This window comes from Pipra filicauda, unplaced genomic scaffold, assembly GCF_003945595.2.
Source record: "Pipra filicauda isolate LSUMZ 115617 unplaced genomic scaffold, ASM394559v2 scaffold327_size997775_pilon, whole genome shotgun sequence".
NCBI lineage: Eukaryota > Metazoa > Chordata > Aves > Passeriformes > Pipridae > Pipra > Pipra filicauda.
Genome location: NW_024104451.1, coordinates 534,399 through 552,875, shown reverse-complemented (window position 1 = coordinate 552,875; position 18,477 = coordinate 534,399). Strand labels below are relative to the sequence as shown.

The following is an 18,477-nucleotide window of genomic DNA, read 5'->3' as shown; positions in this document are numbered from 1 at the left end:
TGTCCACAAACACACAGCTGGGTCTGTCCCCCACATCCCTGTTTCTGTAGTCCCAAAGTCACCCCTGGGCCATACTGTACCTCTCACAGCTTGCTGGGCTAGAGGACTAGGCCGGATTCAGTATACTGTGCACCATGTGTCTCTCTGGGCTCCAGGGCTGTCCCTCATGAAGACCTGTTGGGCAGAGAGAAAAGGGAAAATATGTTCAGGTCACAGAGATCAGAGAGGCATCTTCCTGATGAACATCCCAAGCCACAATCTCGATGCCATAAACACAGGATAGTTCTGCCTGACACTGAGACTGTGCCAGTTCAGTCCTAGCAAAGACACAGGGCAAACAGGAGACAGCACCCTATGTGAGGAAGCAGAGGCAATGCCCATGGGAGCAGGGGAAGATGTGGAAGTGAGTCCCATGTCCCTCTGTGGGTCACATGGACTGAGAGGATGGACTGGAAATCAGCCAAGTGGGGAGGAAAACATCCAAAGTGCCCCTGCTCCTTGTCTGGGGGCTCATGACTGGGGTGATCCCCTTCATGGGAAAGTGCCCTTTGACTTTCCTGCCCTTGTTTCTTTGTCATGGAATAACCCCCTAAGGACCCCCTTTGCAGCCCTGGGCAGGGGGGATCCTGTAACCCTCTGTGCCTCATGCTCTGGGCTGTGCCCTTGAGTTGAGCCCTGGGAGAGCAGACACTGGAGAGGCACAAAGGAATATCCTGGGGATAAACACCTGGCTGGGGTGGCAGATGGCAGCCTTTGGTGTTCCCTTTGGCATGTCCCAGCTATGCACTGCCAAAACCCGCGTCTGACTCTCACCTAGTGATGCTGCTCATTGAACCCCTGCTCGAGCAGCTCACACTGGAAACCCTGTAAACCTCTCCCATCTGGTCACTAGGTGCTACTGTGCTGCAGCTAAAGCCTTGTGCTTCTTCCTTTCCTGCCATCCACCATCAGCCACACTGCAAACAACTGGAAAAATACTCCCTGCAGGAAAAGTCAGGTAAATAAAGAAAGGAAAAACCCCCAGTGATTCTTAGTGTCCTCAAAATCCTATGCACCACACAGTGAACATAGCCTGAGTTACCTAATCAGTGAGGTTAAATACTATTTGGGATTTACATTAACAAATATCCAAGCCTTTCTGTCCTGGACTATGAGGTTCTGGGACAAACTGAGGAACTCAGCCTCTTGCTGCTGGGAAGTAAGAGATGGGAATGGCCTGGGAACTCAAAAGAGGAGTCAGCCTTCCTAGGACAGCTTTTTCATTCCAAATTGAACAGAGGTGGCCATCTGGGTTTGAGAAGGCCTGTCTAGAGCTCAAGGGGGGATTAAAATAGGTGAACCCCAGTTTCTTGGCTGGGAGGATACATGGAAAACCAGGACAAGGATATGAACCTTGGCAATTTTTCAAAGAAAGCTGGATCTGAGTACTGGGCCTGACTGCCTCTCTGATGATGCAAAAGATGACCAAACTGGTGCCCCAGTGCCAGAGATGAAACAACAGTTCTTTGTAGAGAGATGGGCACTTCAGTGCCCATGAGACTCCGCTCTGTCACCTGCCACCGTCCAGCAACAGGGGTTTTATCCTCAGGTTAACTCATACCTGGGTGGATTACAGACATCCCAGGTGCATTTATGCTTGGGTTATGGCAGAGGCACCGTGTTTCCTTCAAACAGGCTCAAAAGTCCTCCTTAGAATGTGCTCCAAGGAAGCAAAGACTAGATAGATGGATAGGTACAGTGCAAGTAGAGAATAAGAGGACTTTTTGTCCACTGAGAGGCTCTCATGGCGGATATCCCAACAGACAGAAGAATGGAAAGCCTGGGAAAATCAGAAGACCACCCTCCTAAATCTGGTACAAACCCTCATCACCTTCCCACCTGAACCCCAATACTATGGAGAGAATGATTAAAGGAAAGGTGCAGGCCCTGGGACAGCCAAACAGGAGGAAGGGCAGCCACATCTGCCCCCAGAGCTCATCTGTCTTCTACACCAAAACACCTGTTTTTTTGTTTCCTGCTGCTGAGTCTGGGCCAGGGCCATGAAAGCAGAGACACATGCTGATCCAGAAAGTGCAGCTCATGTGCCCCTTCCTAACCCAGGAGGCCTCTGTTGTGGAGATATCAGCTCTTAAAAGCAAGGAACAACTCCCCACCCCAAATCCAGACATTCCTGAGCTCAAGATGTCAGTGAGGTGCCAGGTCGCTGCCAACAGCCCACTGCTCCCAGCACTGTGTGGATGCAGCTCTGTGTGACTGTGACAGGACTACTTGTGACACGTCCAGGTCCCACAGACAGCCATCAGCAGCCACTGCACTGACACCATTTGGCCGTTTCACAGCTCTCTCCATGGGAAAGGTGAATTCCAGCTACTAGTGAGCTGTGCTAGGTTTGAGCCAGTGATTCAGAGGTGTAGAGCCTGTGACAGCCACCAGCACAGCCAGTATCCATGGCCAGTGCTGCCTCCAGCCGCCCAGAGCACCAGCACCACTGATCTCTGTCACCTGCTATCGCTGTCCTGCTCTAAAGCTGTGATGGAGGGTAGCACTATGTACCACTAGACCCACTCATGTCCATCATGGAAGCCATCAGCATCTGCTAGGAATGGTCTCAGCATCCCTCCTGGGTGCACAGATATCCACCACAAGCGCCCAGCATCCAGTAGCTATTGGGATGGAAGTATCTGTTCAGTGCTGACATCACTCATCACGTCTGTGCCTGTCACCAGCACTCTCAGGGTACCCCAGACACCCAAGAACAGTGCCAATCCAGGCACCCCTTTGCACATCTGATATGTGGGAGGAGGAAAATGTCTGGGTGCCAGGCCTCCCCTCACCCAGCAGGTTCCTCATACTAAACGATGCCATTGAAGCTCTGGAAGAAGAAGCATGCTGGTGTGTAACACTACTTTTCCCTTTGTATGCTGCTCTTGTACTGAAAAAGTGGCACTATAATTGCTTTTAATTAATATCAGCATCAACACCCCAAGGAAATGCAAATGAACAATTGTGCCACCAGCACAACTACGTTATGTTACTGACCAGCCATTCACCTCCATCATCCCTCTTTCTCCCTCCAGCATCTCCCTCTTCTTCCCATTCTCATGGGTGGGACGCTCATGGCTGCTGTATGACAGGGTGGGATTGAAGGCAATGCATGGAAGGCCATGAGAGGTGCTGTAAGCTCAGGCAAGTGGACTGCAGAGCAAGGGAATGGTGGGGAGCAGGAGGGAGCTGGGATCCCTGAGTTTCCAGGCAATGAAGGCACAGAATGATGGAGGAAGCAGCCAAGGGTCCATCCAGGGTGGTATGCCCACTCCCATGTTGTTGCTTGCTCAGGGTTGTCCTGCTGGTAAACTGATGACCCTTCCCCATGTGATTCAAGACAGTTTTGGTGAACTGGGGTCTCAGACACTCTGCAGCAAAGCCTCACTGGAGAATCAGCTCGTGATTATTGCCCCTCCAAGCCTAGGATGGGAGCTCGTGATTATTGCCCCTCCGAGTCTAGGAGAGGAGGGCCACAGCCTGCTCTGCTGTAGCCTGTGTGATTCTGTTGGCCTTGAGGTGTGGCTGGAGAAGACCTTGAAATGACTGATGTGGCATTCCTGATCCTTGCTATTGCCACCTTAGAGATGGCTGCAGCTCAACAATGGAAAGTGAAGGATCCAGTCCTGCTGAGCTGTGAGGAAGGCGCTCCTCTCTTGGAGCCCAGAAGGTTCCTGGAGAGATGCCTTGTCAGCAGAGGAGTTGTTTGGGTCACGGGAGCAGGGAAACGAGGTTACAGCACACAGCAGGGGCTGTTCCTCTTCCTGTTCACCTGACAGGAAGGTGCCCTGAACACAAGGACAATGTGCACTTGTCGTGCCTAAGATTTATGGAAGCTGGAGTCAGCAAGAGGCTGAGTCCATCATGACTCCCAAAGATGTAAAGACTGACCCAAATGCCACATCACTGTCAACTAAGAGGAACCCCAAGATGGACATGAGGAACATGGTGGCTCAACAGTTGGACACATCTGTACAGAATGATGGTTAAAGTGAGACCCTGCCTTGGTCAGTGCAGGACATGGCAGTAGAAGCAGGGCCTGTGTGTGGCACCGACAGTGTCTTACTAGAAAAGAGGGTCCATTTCTGTCAGCTCGGTATCTGGGTAGATGTCCACAGAATCATGCAATCATTAAAGTTGGAAAAGCCCTTTAAGATCATCAAGTTCAACCATTAACCCAGCACTGCCAAGCCCCTAAACCGTGCCCACGGGTGCCATGTCCATATGTTTTTTGAACACTTCCAGGGATGGTGACTCCACCACTACTCTGGGCAGCCTGTTCCAGTGCCTGACCACCCTTTCTGCGAAGAAATTTTCCCTAATATCCAATCTAATATGAGTGACTGTGGAAAAGGATGGAGGTACGTTGACCCAAAGCCAAAGAAAAGCATATTTCCAGTCCTACAGTTGCACTTACATTCTGCTTGGGAATATATGGACTTAACAGGGATGGGCTGATTCTCACTATCTCTGCCGGCTCTTATTCTAACCCTTGGCTGATTAGCAAAGCCAGAGCACATAGGGTTGGATTGCAGAGGTGGGTTAGCCAGCCAGAGCTGGAATGTGGCTGTGGAGTAAAGAGAAGGCCAGAAGCACTGGCTCGGAGCCACCTCTGGTGCTGCCCAGCCTGTCCCCAGCCTGCGGCTCAGCACAGGCTGTTCTTGCTGCTCTCCTCACCCAGGGAACCCGTGATTCTGCTCCTGCCTGGGGCCTGGAGCAGGGTGGGCTGCAAAGTGCCATGTCCTGACCACACTGAGAGCCAACCTGCTCCCCAGTGTCAGGAACACCTGAAGGGTCTGTCCATGCCACTGCTCCTTGCTCCCCCTCCCTAACACTGACTATCCCTTGTCAGCCTGAGCAGACAAAGAACAACATCTCTCACTGGGGCTGTGCACAACCTGACATGGCCACCCAAAATCTCAGTAAAAATTCCCTAAACCAGGTCTCCCACACTACCACTTGTCAGAAAGTCCCACGCTTGTGTTGTCCCGCTGAGAAGCCCTTGGCCTTGTCCCTTCCCTGGCTCCGGCAACCCTCTGTGCTACAAAGCTCCTGGAATGTCACCCGGGATAACTCACATCACCCACAGGGTACCACGGAGGCAGAAACACTTGGACCTCCCTGGGGCAGGTCCCTGCTCTGTGCTGATCACGGCTGCCTCTTGGCAAGGGATGGAAAGGATGAAGCACCTGGAGAAGCCGTCTGTGGCAGACCCAGGTAAGGGCAGACCGCACTGAGTGGTGCTGAGCTGTGTTGTGTTGCTGTGTTGCTCTGCTCTGCCTACTGTCACACTGACTGTCACTGCCTTGCAGTGGATCAATTCGTAGCAACTCCTTGGGATGAGCAGGGCTGGTGGCCATGGGGTTGTGCTGGTGGCCACAGGGTTGTGCTGGTGGCTGCAGGGCTGTGCTGGAGGGGAGGCCTTGCTGTGCCAGTCAGGGCTGCTCCATGCTCCTCTGAGTGCTGAGCAGCCGTGTTGCCGCTGTGGAGCGGAGGATGCTGGTGCTCCGATAGCAAGGAGAGCTCTGCAGATGCCGCATTTAATGATTACGATGAGTAATTCCTTTTCAGTCCTTTAATCAGTCACTTTTAATTAGTGTGCCAATTGTTTTTTCCTTAGCAAACAGCTCTTTCAAGAAGGGTTTTTGCTGCATCTGCTGGGTTGGGAAAGCACCGTTCCCTGACAGGGCTCTGTGTTAGTTCTTCAGCAGGAGGCTCCTCCTGTGGAGGCTGTAGGACTGGGCACATGTGCAGCGCATAGCACAGGTCCTGCCTTGGCCCACACCCATCAGGGAAGACCCTTGATGCTGAGATGGAGGCATTCCTGGAGGTGCCCCAGGCTGGTGGCATCCTGGACATTGTGTTTTCCAGAGGACCCAAAGACTGGCTTTCCCCTCTTGTGGGCAAGGACATCCTCCTTATCCACATCCCTTTCAGCCTTTTTAATTTTTCCTTTGAAACTTCCTTAGCTTTGTGATTCTGATATCTCAGAGCAGTGAGTTTCACAGGTGAATTTTGCCTGTGGAAAATGATTCCTCCTTGATTCCTTTCTGGATGCTTTGTCCTCATGTTAGGGAACAGAGTCACCAAAGCAGCTGTTCTCTGTGTTGGGGCAGGCTGTGCTTCTCAGATCCCAGCCCATGTCGCCCCTCTCACAGAGGTGTCCTCAGCTGTAGAGGCCTGTTTATGGTGCAGGTATTTCCCTGGTAGTCTGGACACAGCTGTGTGCCTAGGCACTGGTTGATGTAGGTCACTCAGCCTCAGATTCAAAGCAAATGCCCAGATGCCCCTTTCCTATCTCATCTCCATGTCACTGAACTCCTACTTAGATGATCCTACATCTATACATCAACATCCAGCTATTGGGCCAAAAGGTTTGCTTTCATTTTCCTTTGAATAATGTCAGCCTACACTTCCTTTTGGTGGCCTTTCCCTCTCCCTGGCTGGGCTTTTTCCTCTTCCCAGGGGTCTTTGCCCTCTGCCCTCAGAGTACCACTGTTCCTTGCTCCTTTCCGCTCTGGATCAAGGGAAGCTCTGTCTCTCTGAAAGGCCCCAGCCTCTTCCCTTTTCCTGCCCAGGGTGGGATGTCCAGGCTGGCCCAGATTCCCATGAGTCACCAGCAAATCCCAGCTTCTTTCTGCAGGCACCCCAATTACAGGGCAAGACTAGCAGAAGCAAGCTTATACTTACAAGGCTAATGAAAATTAATCATGCCTCCCCCTCCCTTTCCTGGGGGAATAGTCATGTCCAGGAAAGAGATTATAAAAGCATTATGGGCGACTGCTGTGCTGGGCTTTGGCACTACCCAGGAGGCTGTGGAGGGGCTGTGGGCTGTGTTTGCAGGTCACCTGGAACTCAAGGGTTAAAAGTACCCAAAAATGAAGTGCTGCCTGTTCTCCCCCTCTCTGCTGCTGGCTGAGGCAGGGCACAGATGGAGCCTGGAGCCTGCACGGAGCCAGGCAGGCTGGAGAGCCTTTCTGTGCTTTTCCAGGCAGCTGCAGCTTCTCCCCGAGCCTGGACCCCTCTGGCATCATCTGTCTCCTTGCAAACAGAGAATGGGGGGGTCATAGTCCAGAGACTCCCAGCCCACCCAGCCCAGGGGAGTTCCTCAGGGTGGCCCAGCACAGTCCAGTTGGATCCAGGCAGGCAGGAGCCAGTGGCTCCAGGCTGCTGCACAGTGAAGGGATGGAGAACAAGGCTGTGCACATGGCCAGATGGAGGAAAACACATCAGGGACTACTTCATGTTGCACAAGTGTGGAAAACCAGAGCATTCTGTACCCACTGGAGCCACTGGTTCTGGAGACTGCTGCAGTACATGGATGAACCCTGGTAAGTACAGAAACCATCACTCTTGTTCAAACTATCACCCTTACTCAGGGGAAACTGAGGCACAGGAGGAGGCAGATCAGCTATGGAGAAAGGGATGGACCTCCTGTCCGTTGAACTGTGCCCAGTGCCAGCTCCTGTGGTTCCTGCTGTGCAAGGAGTTCCCAGGGATATAGTGTCACACACCCTGAGTCCAGAGTTGAGCTCAGAGCTGACCAATCTGCCTGCCCACCACTCCCCGCTGCTGACCACATCCCATCACTTTCCAGGCTTAAAGATCTCCACATCCATGATCAGCCTCTCCCTCCCTGAGGCTGCACCGGTTGGGAGTTGGGAAAAGACAAGGAAGGGGCAGATTGCCTGGATCAGGATCCAGGATGGTAAGAGATGAAGACCAGGCTCCAGTGGATCAGAGTCTGGGATGGATGGAGGGCGGTGAGGACCAGGCTCCAGAGCCAGGCTGTAGAGCTGCTCCCAGGCCTGTTCAGGGGAGTGCCACTAGAGGAGCCCATCCCGTGGCTCCCACCACCTGCCACAATAATTAACTGTTGCTGTGGAGAAGACAGGAAAGGAGCAGGAGGTCAATTTTCCATTTCCCAGTTGTGTATAACCAGTTCCTAGCAGGCAGCCTGAAAATAAATCTCCATCAGTCCCGTAACCTCTTAATTAACATCACCAGTTACAACACGTACTCCCCAGCCCAGGCACAGCTGAGTGCAGTGACTTGATGTACAAGGAGATGGAGGCGGGGCTGGGGTACAGCTGGTGGGAATTCTCCAGCTGGAAATTCTAGCCATGCTGTCCAACATGCTGAACTTGTCCTGCTCAGACAGGGAACCTCTGCCTCAGCTTCCCTTGTAGTGCTCCAGGACAAGGAGAGCTGCTGGGAACTCCCCCAGAACCAGCTGCCCTTGGGGCAGCTGGCATGGATGACAGAAAGAAATTTGGTGGAACAACTGGAGTTTCTTTTTTCTTTTGCATAGTCTGGAATAAAGAAGAAAAGAAGGTCCTGTGGGTGAAACATTAGATTAGAGGGATGGAACACCTCTCCCATTAGGAAAGGCTGAGAGAGCTGGGGTTGTTCAGCCTGGAGGACAGAAGGCTTCAGGGAGGACAGAAGGCTCAGAGCCCCTTGCAGTGCCCAAAGGGGCTGCAAGAGAGCTGGAGAGAGACTTTGGACAAGGCCTGGATTGACAGGACGGGGGGAATGGCTTCCCACTGCCAGAGGGCAGGGTGAGATGGGATACTGGGAAGAAATATCACAATGTGAGGGTGGTGAAGCCCTGGCACAGGTTGGCCAGAGAAGCTGTGGCTGCCCCATCCCTGGAAGTGTCCAAGGCCAGGTTGAACGGGACTTAGAGCAACCTGGTTTAGCGGAATGTGTCCCTGCCCATGACAGGGGGCTGGAATGAGATGAGCTTTAAGGTCCCTCCCAGTCTCACGATTCTGCAGTTCTGTTTTTGATTTTCTCCCCATTAGTGATTTCTCTCCCATGCTGTCCCCTCCCCCTCAGAGATGACCTGGCACAGAATGGACACACTCACTGCCAGCATCAGCCCATGTGAGGAAAGGAAGGAGATGGGATGAAGGAATCCAGTTCTGCTCCTACTGTCATCATGCTTGGCACTTATCCTGAAAGCACCATGCAAACATTAACTAATTAATCCTCTGAACACTCCTGGGAGGAAGAGTTGCATTGACATGGCTCCTATTCTAGACGCCTGATAAATGCAAAGGATGGTTGGGCCAGGAGACACCAGACAGGCAAAACTGGCAGGTCATGGTGGTTCCTCTGCTCTTCCTGCTGCACATGGCAGGGCTGGGGAGGCAGGAGATGTGCTGGGAATCATCTATGTGCTCTGGGATGGAGAGGGGACAACCACGGAGGAGGTGGGGTGGAGACCATAGCAGGGACTGGGGCAGAAATACTTGAAGAGAAAGTAAAACTAGAGAAGAATGAGAGGAAGATTATGAGCCCTGTTGTCCTCACAGACAGACAGACTGCTTCCAGTTCCAGCTTTGATGGGATTTTATAAGTATCATAAAATTAGATTAAATGGAAGGAACTCTGACACTGCTGCTGAGGCATCCTGGAGGGAAGTACTGAGAGAAAGCATTTTGACTTTAAAAAAAATGGATTTTCACTTGCACAGTTTGGCAGGCGAGTTCCCCAGAGGATCTAAAAAATCAAAACGTGAGTTTCCAGCCTAAACATCCCCAAACACTGCACCACTTCTGGTGTCCTTTAGCTGAGCTCTTTCTTCTTCACCCTTGTGTTTACCCAGGAATGCATCCCCTTTCTTTCAAACAAGCCAGGCATCCTCGGGATTTGCAAGGCTGACTGTGCTCCCTTAGGATTGGCCTCGCTGGGATCCTGCATTTAATGCTTCCTTACCTTCCCCCCTAAATCCTTTTGGAGCTCATATGCCAGGATCCCACTCCCTGGGTCCATAAGGTATGCCCTGCATGCAGCACTCTTGGCATCCGGCTGTTGGGAAAGACCCTGGCTGCAGGGAAACCCCCATGCCAAGGGATGCAGATCCATCCAGGGAACCTGGCCATGTTTGCCACTGGGGCTGGCTGGGGACCCACATCACTCCTGTTTTCAGCCTCTGACCTCTTGGACTTTTCCAACCTGAGTATTCCAGGGGATCCCCAGGGGTGTGGGATCTCCAAAGTCCAGCCAAGGTCCTGCTGTTTTCTCAGGACTGGAATTCAGTTGGACTCACCTACTGTGCCTAAAATTAGAGCTGCTAAATTTTTAAACACAGCAGCATGTGAAGAGACCAGAGGCTCTTCCCCATCACCTGCCCACAGGTCTGGAGACACACAGTCCATCTGCCTAAATTCTCACCGTCTCTTAATGGTGTTTTTTCTGGAGGTGGCTATACCTCAATTGGATAAGCCTGGCAAAAACCTGCCATGGAGCTGGCTGGACTTTTGGAGTGGACCTGGACCCACCTCATACAGACACAGGTGCTCTTGGTAGAAGGATATGTTTTGTTCTGGTCCCCCTGCACACAGAGGCAGATTCCGGGATAATCAGTTCCTGTTCCTCCAAGGGGCCCCACATCAACCAGGTGCAGTGGAAAAGCTCCTTTTGGACTGGAAGGTTTCCAGTCAGCTGCCACTGTTCCACAGAATCACAGAATGTTCTGTTTTGCTGTTTTTTTCCCCACAAGGTTACTGGTCTGGTGCAACACAGGAGAGCCCCGGAGGATACTATGAGGGGAAAGGAAAGGGTGAGCTGTGTAGGGGTGGCAGGACAGCCCTTTGCTCAGGTAGCTGGGCCATGGGTGGTAGTGCTGAGCCCTCCAAGTTCCTCACCAAAGCAGAGGGATGAAACATGAAATCCTGACTATTTGCAAAGTAAAACCCAACTAAGAAGGACATCAGACCCTGACTGCAGCAAACAGGTTCCAGATATCTGAGGTCCTTCCGAGGGAGCTGTGGGCTCTCCTTTCTTTTTGCAGTTTTAGGCCACCTTTTAGCAGTTTAAACACATTCTTACCATTTCCCAATCTGAAGCACACCCATGTGCAGCAGCCACTGTCCACAGCTGCCATCCAAAACCATGGCAGCCCCTGTGTGTCCCCTGGAGCCCCTCTGTGTCCCCTGGAGCAAGCCTCAGCCCTGGGACAGGGTTACTGCAGCAGGAGCAGAGCTGGCGCTCCCCTCTGCTCCCACACCAGCTGTGTCCCATTTGGAATGGGGATGCAGGAAAATAAATGCATTTTCCAGTGTGGTTCAGAGGCCTTCACTGAGGACTTTGGGTGCTAAAATCACCCATTTACTCTAAAACAACTTGCCCAGAGAAGCTGTGGCTGCCCTATCCTTGGAAGTGTTCAAGGGCCAGGTAGGATGGGACTTGAAGCAATCTGGTCTGCTTCAAGGTAGGAGGTGTCCCAGCCCAGAGCAGGGTGGTGGAACTGCATGGTCTTTAATATCCCTTCCCATCCAAACCACCCTGTGATCTACTCTGCTCAGCTCAGCCCCTCCTCTGGGTGCCCATGTGGCAGCAATGCCCCATGCAAGCAGCCGTCCCCTCATCACAGAGGGGGAAACTGAGGCACAGTAGCACACCCTGACAGGCTCTGCAGGGCTGCAGCCAAGTGTGCAGCTTCTCAGCTCCCTCCCTGCCTCTGTCCGGTTGAGTAATTCACCTCTCAGCCCAGGACTCCAGAAAATTCTTCTTCAGTCTGTTATATAGCAAGAAACAGGAAAAAATGTCTACTGGAATGCTGATCCCAACATGCAGCTGTGGGGTCCACCAACACTGGATAGTGTTGTGTGTCTGCAGTTCATGGTGAAGCAGAACTGAGATCAAATTTGGGAGGATGAGGTTCTGCAGCTGAAAAGGATCTGTGAGCTACCTACAGTGGGAGAGTGAGCTGGAGAGGGGACAGAATCACAAAATCATAAAATCATTAGAGTTGGAAAAGCCCTGTGAGGTCATCGAGTCCAACCATTAATCCAGCACTGCCAGGTCCACCACTAAACCATGTCCCCAAGTGCAACATCCACACATCTTTTGAACACCTCCAGGGATGGTGATTCTACCACTCTCTTGGGCAGCCTGTCCCAATGACAACCCTTTCAGTGAAGAAATTTTCCCTAATATCCAACATAAACCTCCCCTGGCACAACTCCAGGCCATTTCCTCTTGTCCTAAAATATATCCAGGGACACCAGCAGCCTTTGCACACTGTGGACTCCTTTGTACTTTGGGAACATCCCACTCTGGGACGAGTACTGGTCCCCAGTCCCAGCATGGCAACCTCATGCTCCCAAGCTGTAGGGTACCCAGGTGGCCCCAGCCAGCACCCTGCTCCAGTTTGGGAACTAGGGTACAGCCACCCACCTGCTGCAGCCAGAGCAGCTCCCATGGGAAGGCTGTCACTGCGGGCTGCCAATGTCACAAATCCTCCAACGGGACCATAGCTGACATGCTCACCCTTGAGCTTTACACATCTTCAGGGTCACGTATTTCCTTGTTTCTGAGGCACACAGTGGACAGGAGAGGGGGCAGCTGTGCCAGGCTCTGTGCCCCGCAGACATCTGAGTGGGGCCAGCGCAGCTCCACTGCTGACTGCATGAGCATCACAGCCCCATCAGCAGCACCGACTCCCCAAGGTTAAACCCTGCCAGAGCCACAAGCCAGTGGGAATAACAGCCTGGGGACCAGGGCAGGCCGATGCCAGGCACTGGTAGGCACCCAGCAGCCTGAACACAGGTCACCACTGGGCGAAGGAGATCTGGCTGAGCTGAATGTGGGAGGACAGGGTGTGGGATGTAGGAGGGATGTGGCTGTCTCACCACACACACAGCTCCATAAATCATGGGGAATATATGTAACCCCTGCTTCCCAGCCTGTCGCAGGATCTGGGTGAGATTCTCCTCTCTGGCTGCTGGGGCACAGTCCTGGCAGAATGACTCCTAGTGCTGCCATGTGGCCGAGGACCATACTTGGGGCTGGTGGAAGAAGGGTTCCCTGGCACTGCTGCTGCCCTGGGTGCCTGTGAGCATCCTGTGCCCATCCCCAGCTCCCAGGGCCTCGGGAGCTCCCTGTGGAACCACCTCTTCTACTCAGGCAATTCCACCCCAATGTCTGGGGGCTCAGGCTCTGCCCCACCACAGAGCACTGCTGTGGTCTCCTTCCTTGGACATAGGACAGCTGCTCCTGAGCAAGCTGCTGGCATGAAACATCTGCCTACAGACCTGACAGCGCCCTTCCCAAGCCAGGAGATCAGGTAGGTATTAGGTGAGGCCCTGAGCCAAGACATGGGAGCAGCTCCAGACAGAAAGGAGTGATCAGAAACAGTCCTGGGCTCACTCCGGAAAGGGCAGGGACAGCACCCATGGACCAAGACAAACCCAAGACACAGACTGCTCACAAGACAAGGAGGTTATAAACAACCAAAGCCCATTTACCAAGAATTTATAGCAGATGTGTCTCAAATCCCCCCAACACTGTCTCAGAACCAGGATTCACAGCCACAACATACACTACTGCCACACCTGCTCTCAGCAACTCCTCTGGTCCTCCTTGCCCCACTGTTGCTAAAGCACCTGGCCTGCAGAAAATAAGACAGGAAAAAGCCACCAGCAAAATAACATTTTTTGCTTGCAAATGCTGGTTTGCAAAGCCAGGCTGTCTCCTGCTCCACAGGTGAGGGAGCATCTGGCCCATGACCTGGACCTGTAGGGCCTTGAGAACCCTCCAGCCTGGGAGACTCCCCCTACCTGGAAGGGGATGAAGCAGTGAGGGGCTGTTCTGTCACATAGCAATTCAGACACAAAGACCCAAAGCTGCAGGAGTCCCTCTGGGGGAGGGAACGAGCGTCACCCACATACTCCCTGAGCCCATCCAGAAGCTCCTCCAGGGGGGGCACAGTGTCCCCCCACACACCCTGAGCCCAGCCAGGAGCCCCTCTGGGAGAACCCAAGCATCCCTCACACACCCTGACTCTAGCCAAGAGCCTCTCTCCAGCCAAGTCTCTGCATGCTGCAGTGTCACTTTGTGCTTCCACAGGAAAATGCCAAAACTTTTCTCCCAGCTCAGAGCTCAGTAGTCAGTTTATTCCTTCCCAAACCTCCTCAGCAGTGAGCAGCGCCTGAACCCCTTGGCTCACACTCGGGGGGGGGGTCTCCGCACCCCAGCTTCTGGAGCTCTGGCAACACCCCAGCTTGTTCTCCTGTATTTAATCAGCAAAGCTCTGGCCTCCTGATCACAGCATTCCGACGGTGTGCCAAACAGCCTGGAAAAGCAGAAGGAAGCAAATAAACCTCAACATGTGGTGTTTACAAATTCCTCAATCTCTGGCTTTCTAGAAAGTCAAACGTGACACCTGAGCACCCAGCATTGATTGTCCTGCTCTCCTGGGTCTGGCGACACGAAGTGTTTCCAAAACCACCTCTGGGCCCCTCTGCAGAACCCCTCCTAACATCCCACAGAGCACGCGAAACCCGGGCCCATGGCTGCTCTGTGTCAGGAAGGATGGAGGAGGCCAGGGCCACCACGGGCGCCTGCACAGCCGGTCCCTGGGGGGACACAGGCTCTCAGCTGTGCCGGAGGACCCCACTCTTTCTAGGTATGCCTCTCACTGCTGAAGATAAAGGGAGCCATAGACGAGGTAGGTGAGTCAACCCTGATCTGGATGTTCCCAGGGATGGATCCTGCTGCTGGTGCACAGCTCCTGCTGGGGGCCCTGCCTGGACCTGGCCAGCTGCGAGCTGGGCAGCGCCTGCCATCACACCCCTCCTCCAGCTCAGCCCCTCTCTTAAACCTACCACAGCCCCCTGCCCCCAGGCACTCTCCCCACTCCCCTGGCCTCTCCCAAAGGCCAGTCCCTCCCAGGAGCAGTGCTGGGAAGAGCTGATGCCGGTTATCTGGGTGACAGGATTGCCTCCCCCCGTCCCTGTGTGCACATGCCTGTACACATGGGCTGACACTCACACACACGCACTGGGCACGTGCTGACACAATTCCTCAGGCTGTGACAAAAATCCAGAGCCACCACAAGCGCCCAAGAGAAGGGGGAGCAAAGAAGCGGGAGACAAACCCATTGAGAAGACCCCAGGGGTCCTCGGGTGACAGCAGAAGATTGGGGACACATAGGATGACAAAGTCCCTGATGGGCAGGCTCCCTGGGATCTGCCGACTCCCTCTCCATAACTCTCCTTGCACATGCCAGTGGGGTCCGGAGCTGGTGTAGGGCGGGTGGGCTGTGTCCCTCAACCCACTCATGCCAGAGGTCAGTTGCCTTCTTAACTTTGGCATCAGCACTGGCAGTGTTGATGTGCACTGGATGTGCCAGTCCGTGTGTCTCTGTGCTCCTGCTCAGGGGAGGGGACAGCTGAGCGGAGCAGGAGGGGGCACAGGTTCCTGCCTAGCACTGTCCCAGGGGCTGCCTGCACCCCCACAGCCTTGTGGCATGGAGGAACTGGTGGCACATGGAGAATCTGGGGGCACATGGAGGCTTTGGGGGCACACGGAGGAACTGGGGGCACACGGAGGAGCTGGAGGCACACAGAGGAGCTGGGGGCATGCAGAGGAGCTGGGGGCACATGGAGCAGAGCTGGCAGCAGGAATGCTTGTCCAAGGCTGCTGGTACCTCCTGTTTGTGACATCTGGTGTTTTTGCTGAGGTGGACACTGAGAGGTCATGCCTTCTTCCAGGGATGCTTCTGCACCTGGGCTCTGGAGATGTTTCTCTCCAAATCCCTCTTAAGTCACTTAAACCTTTTGGTGCCTCAATTCGCCATCACTAAAGCGAGGCTTATCCTATTTCCTCTGCCTGGCTTACCAGGAGAGCTCATAAGCCACTCAGGACCGGAAGAGTCTCTGAATATGGATTTCTGGCTGGCTGGCACAGTGGGGCCTGGGCTCATTAGGGACAAACGTGATCACTGTTCTGTGTCTGGCAAGCAGAAGCCTGAGGGTGTGTGTTCCAGTGCTCAGAGCTGGGAGTGTTACAGGGATGACACAACACACGCTTCCAAGGCTACCTTGTCATTCCTGATCCATTCCCATGTAAGGAGCATGGTGGGCTCAGCTCAGGCATCCACAGACACCAATTTATCTTGTGCTGTTATCTGACAATAGACTATTTGCTAAGGGGTCACGATGGGTGACAAACACCCTTCAAAGACTGTGGTGTTGGTGTGTTGACATGTATTTACACTGTAGAAAAGCATAACACCTCAAGTGAGAGGGATGGTCACCTACAAACACCCTCCTCTCGCACTTCCCCTGATGTGTTCCTGTTCCTGTCCTTCAGGGGTAGCTGCATAAGGACGATGTGAATAAACAGGGAGTTTACAGAGGAAACAAGATGGTGTTGGACACATCTGACCATCAGACATCCCTAAACCACCCTAAACCACTACCCTCAGACCCGAAAAACTCTAAACCACCATGACTGAACATTCACCCCTCTGCTGCTCCCCACCATGGTGATTTAGCAGCAGAAACTCTCCGATGAGAAGTGCAGAGCAATGGGACTGCTGCACAAAGTGGGTGTATCAGGCAGTGCTCCAAGTCAGATCCTGGAGAGACCGAGGGTCTGGGAGGTGGATTTCAAGGAGACTCGTGGAGGGTTTTTCTCTGAGCTCTGACACTTGGGAGAAGGATGGCCTGTTCCTGTTGCCTCTATCTGTCCTCCTGCCCTCGCTGTGCTGCAGTGCTGGCTGTGTCCCAGGGTGTGTGCCCAGTGAGGAACTGGCCACAGTGGTAGGAAGCAGTTCCTTATCTCAACCAGAACCATGGGACCTTCAGCCCACAGTATTACAGCACACACATACTCTGAAAAGTCAGAAACAACGCTTGGGGCAGGAGAATCTGAGAACTCCATTAATGCCAGGTTGGTTGAGGGTTTGTGAGTGTCTTGCACCTGAACGAGAGCAACTCAAGAGTGTCTGAGCTGCAGCTGGGACACAGGTCTGGCACAACAGCCCAGTGAGCACACCAGGAAAGCTGCTGCTTAGCATCTGAAGTGATGTGTTAATGTAAGATGAGAATATACTGGGCTCTACCTAGTCCTGCCTTTGGAACCATTTATCATCAGGGCAGCCTGTGCTGATGGCTGGAAGTGCAATGTGCTGCCAGGCAGGGTGAGCTGACATCATCAGAAACACCTCTGGAGCCAGGACAACATCATGATGCTATGGAGCACCAGCTGGAAATGGCTTCTGACCATGTCCCCCTTGCCCCTCTGCACACATGGAGATGGTTAGAGACACCATGTCCCTGTGGGAGGTGACATGGCCATCTCTTCACATTCCATTATTGAGGATCTTTCTTTCCCAGCTCTCTCAAGGGGCAGGACACTCCACCCTTGCTTTGCACAGGTTTTGCTGTAAGTGCCTCATTCAGGATTCTGCAAGAACCATGTGATGGACTTGGGAGGGCATATTCATAGCCCCATACCCAGGTCCAGCCTCTCATCTGACTTTTGGGTCTGCCCTGTCCCAGAGCCAGTGCCTGCTGGGGGCTGGAGGGGCCAGGAGGGTGTATGGTCCTGCATGGATGTGTATGGTCCCAGCAGTCCTGGGCATCCGTGCCTGCCAGTTGGCATCTGCCAGAGAGCAGGATTGACAGCCAACCTCCAACAGCTCCAGTGCGTAGGCACCAGAAGCCAGAGCATCACATGCACAGGCTATGGTGAGACAAGGAGGTGATGCTGCTGGTGCAAGGCTCCCACTGACAGCCTGTGCCCAGCCGGGCTGAGAGCAGGAGTCCTGAGCTGAAGCTGGCACAGTGGGCCAGAACTCACCCTCAGAAGGTCAGCAGAGGGGCTTGTGCCTGAGGATGGAACAACAGAGCAAAGGTGAAAGGACATGCACACTGCAGGGATCTTCAGCCCTTTTCCTTTTGGGAGGAACCATCCTGGCTGTCCTTTCTTCCCTTTCCCTTTCCTCTTGCGATCTACAGATCTCAAAGTGCTTCTGAGGACTTCCGAAGGGACAGCAGGACATGATAATCTGCTCTTTCCAGACCTGCTGCAGCCTGGACTCCTGCTGAACACCCTCACGGCCCACTGGGGACTGGGGCTGGTGGGAGACACAGGCAAATACTGTGGCACTTGTTAATGCAGCTCCTCTGTGGAAACGTGGTCAGCAGTGACTGATCAGCAAAACCACAAGGAACAAATCCTCTGCATGATGAGCAAGTACAGAGCCACCCTCTGCACACCACCTGAGGACATGCATGCTTCACCTCCAGGACATGGGACAGGCCATGCTGTGCCCCTCTCATTCCCACCACTGCATCCCACTCTGAAAACGCTGCCTGACTCATTACAAGGCAAGTTTGGAAGCATTATTTTTCCACCAAGAACATGAAATAGTTTTTTGGCAGGGGGACCACGTGCTCACCAGAGCTGCCTGGTCTTCTCTACCTAGGGTGGGGTGGAGAGCAGAACCAGGGGAAAGAGAAGGACTTGAGCAGAGCCAGGATGTCTGCGCTGGCAGCTGCCTCAGCTTCCCAGCCATCTGGGGTTATCCAAGAACAGCTGTCAGTGTCATGCATGGCCAAAGGCAGTTGGAAACACAAGGAGGAGCGTGGAAGAGTGTGAGGGGCAAGGACGTGCGGTCACTCACCTCCCTTG

The 18,477-nt window shown here is 53.4% G+C and overlaps 1 protein-coding gene across 5 annotated transcripts in view; it reads right to left on the bottom strand.

The window, feature by feature from the left end:
- Positions 1-18,477, bottom strand: part of DLGAP4 (DLG associated protein 4) — a 146,373-nt gene that overhangs the window by 70,263 nt on the left and 57,633 nt on the right. For all 5 annotated transcript variants that reach the window (XM_027740466.2, XM_027740467.2, XM_027740468.2 and 2 more), the window contains exon 2: positions 81-174. The gene's annotated coding sequence lies outside the window, so the exon portion shown is untranslated. The remainder of the gene's footprint in view (positions 1-80; positions 175-18,477) is intronic.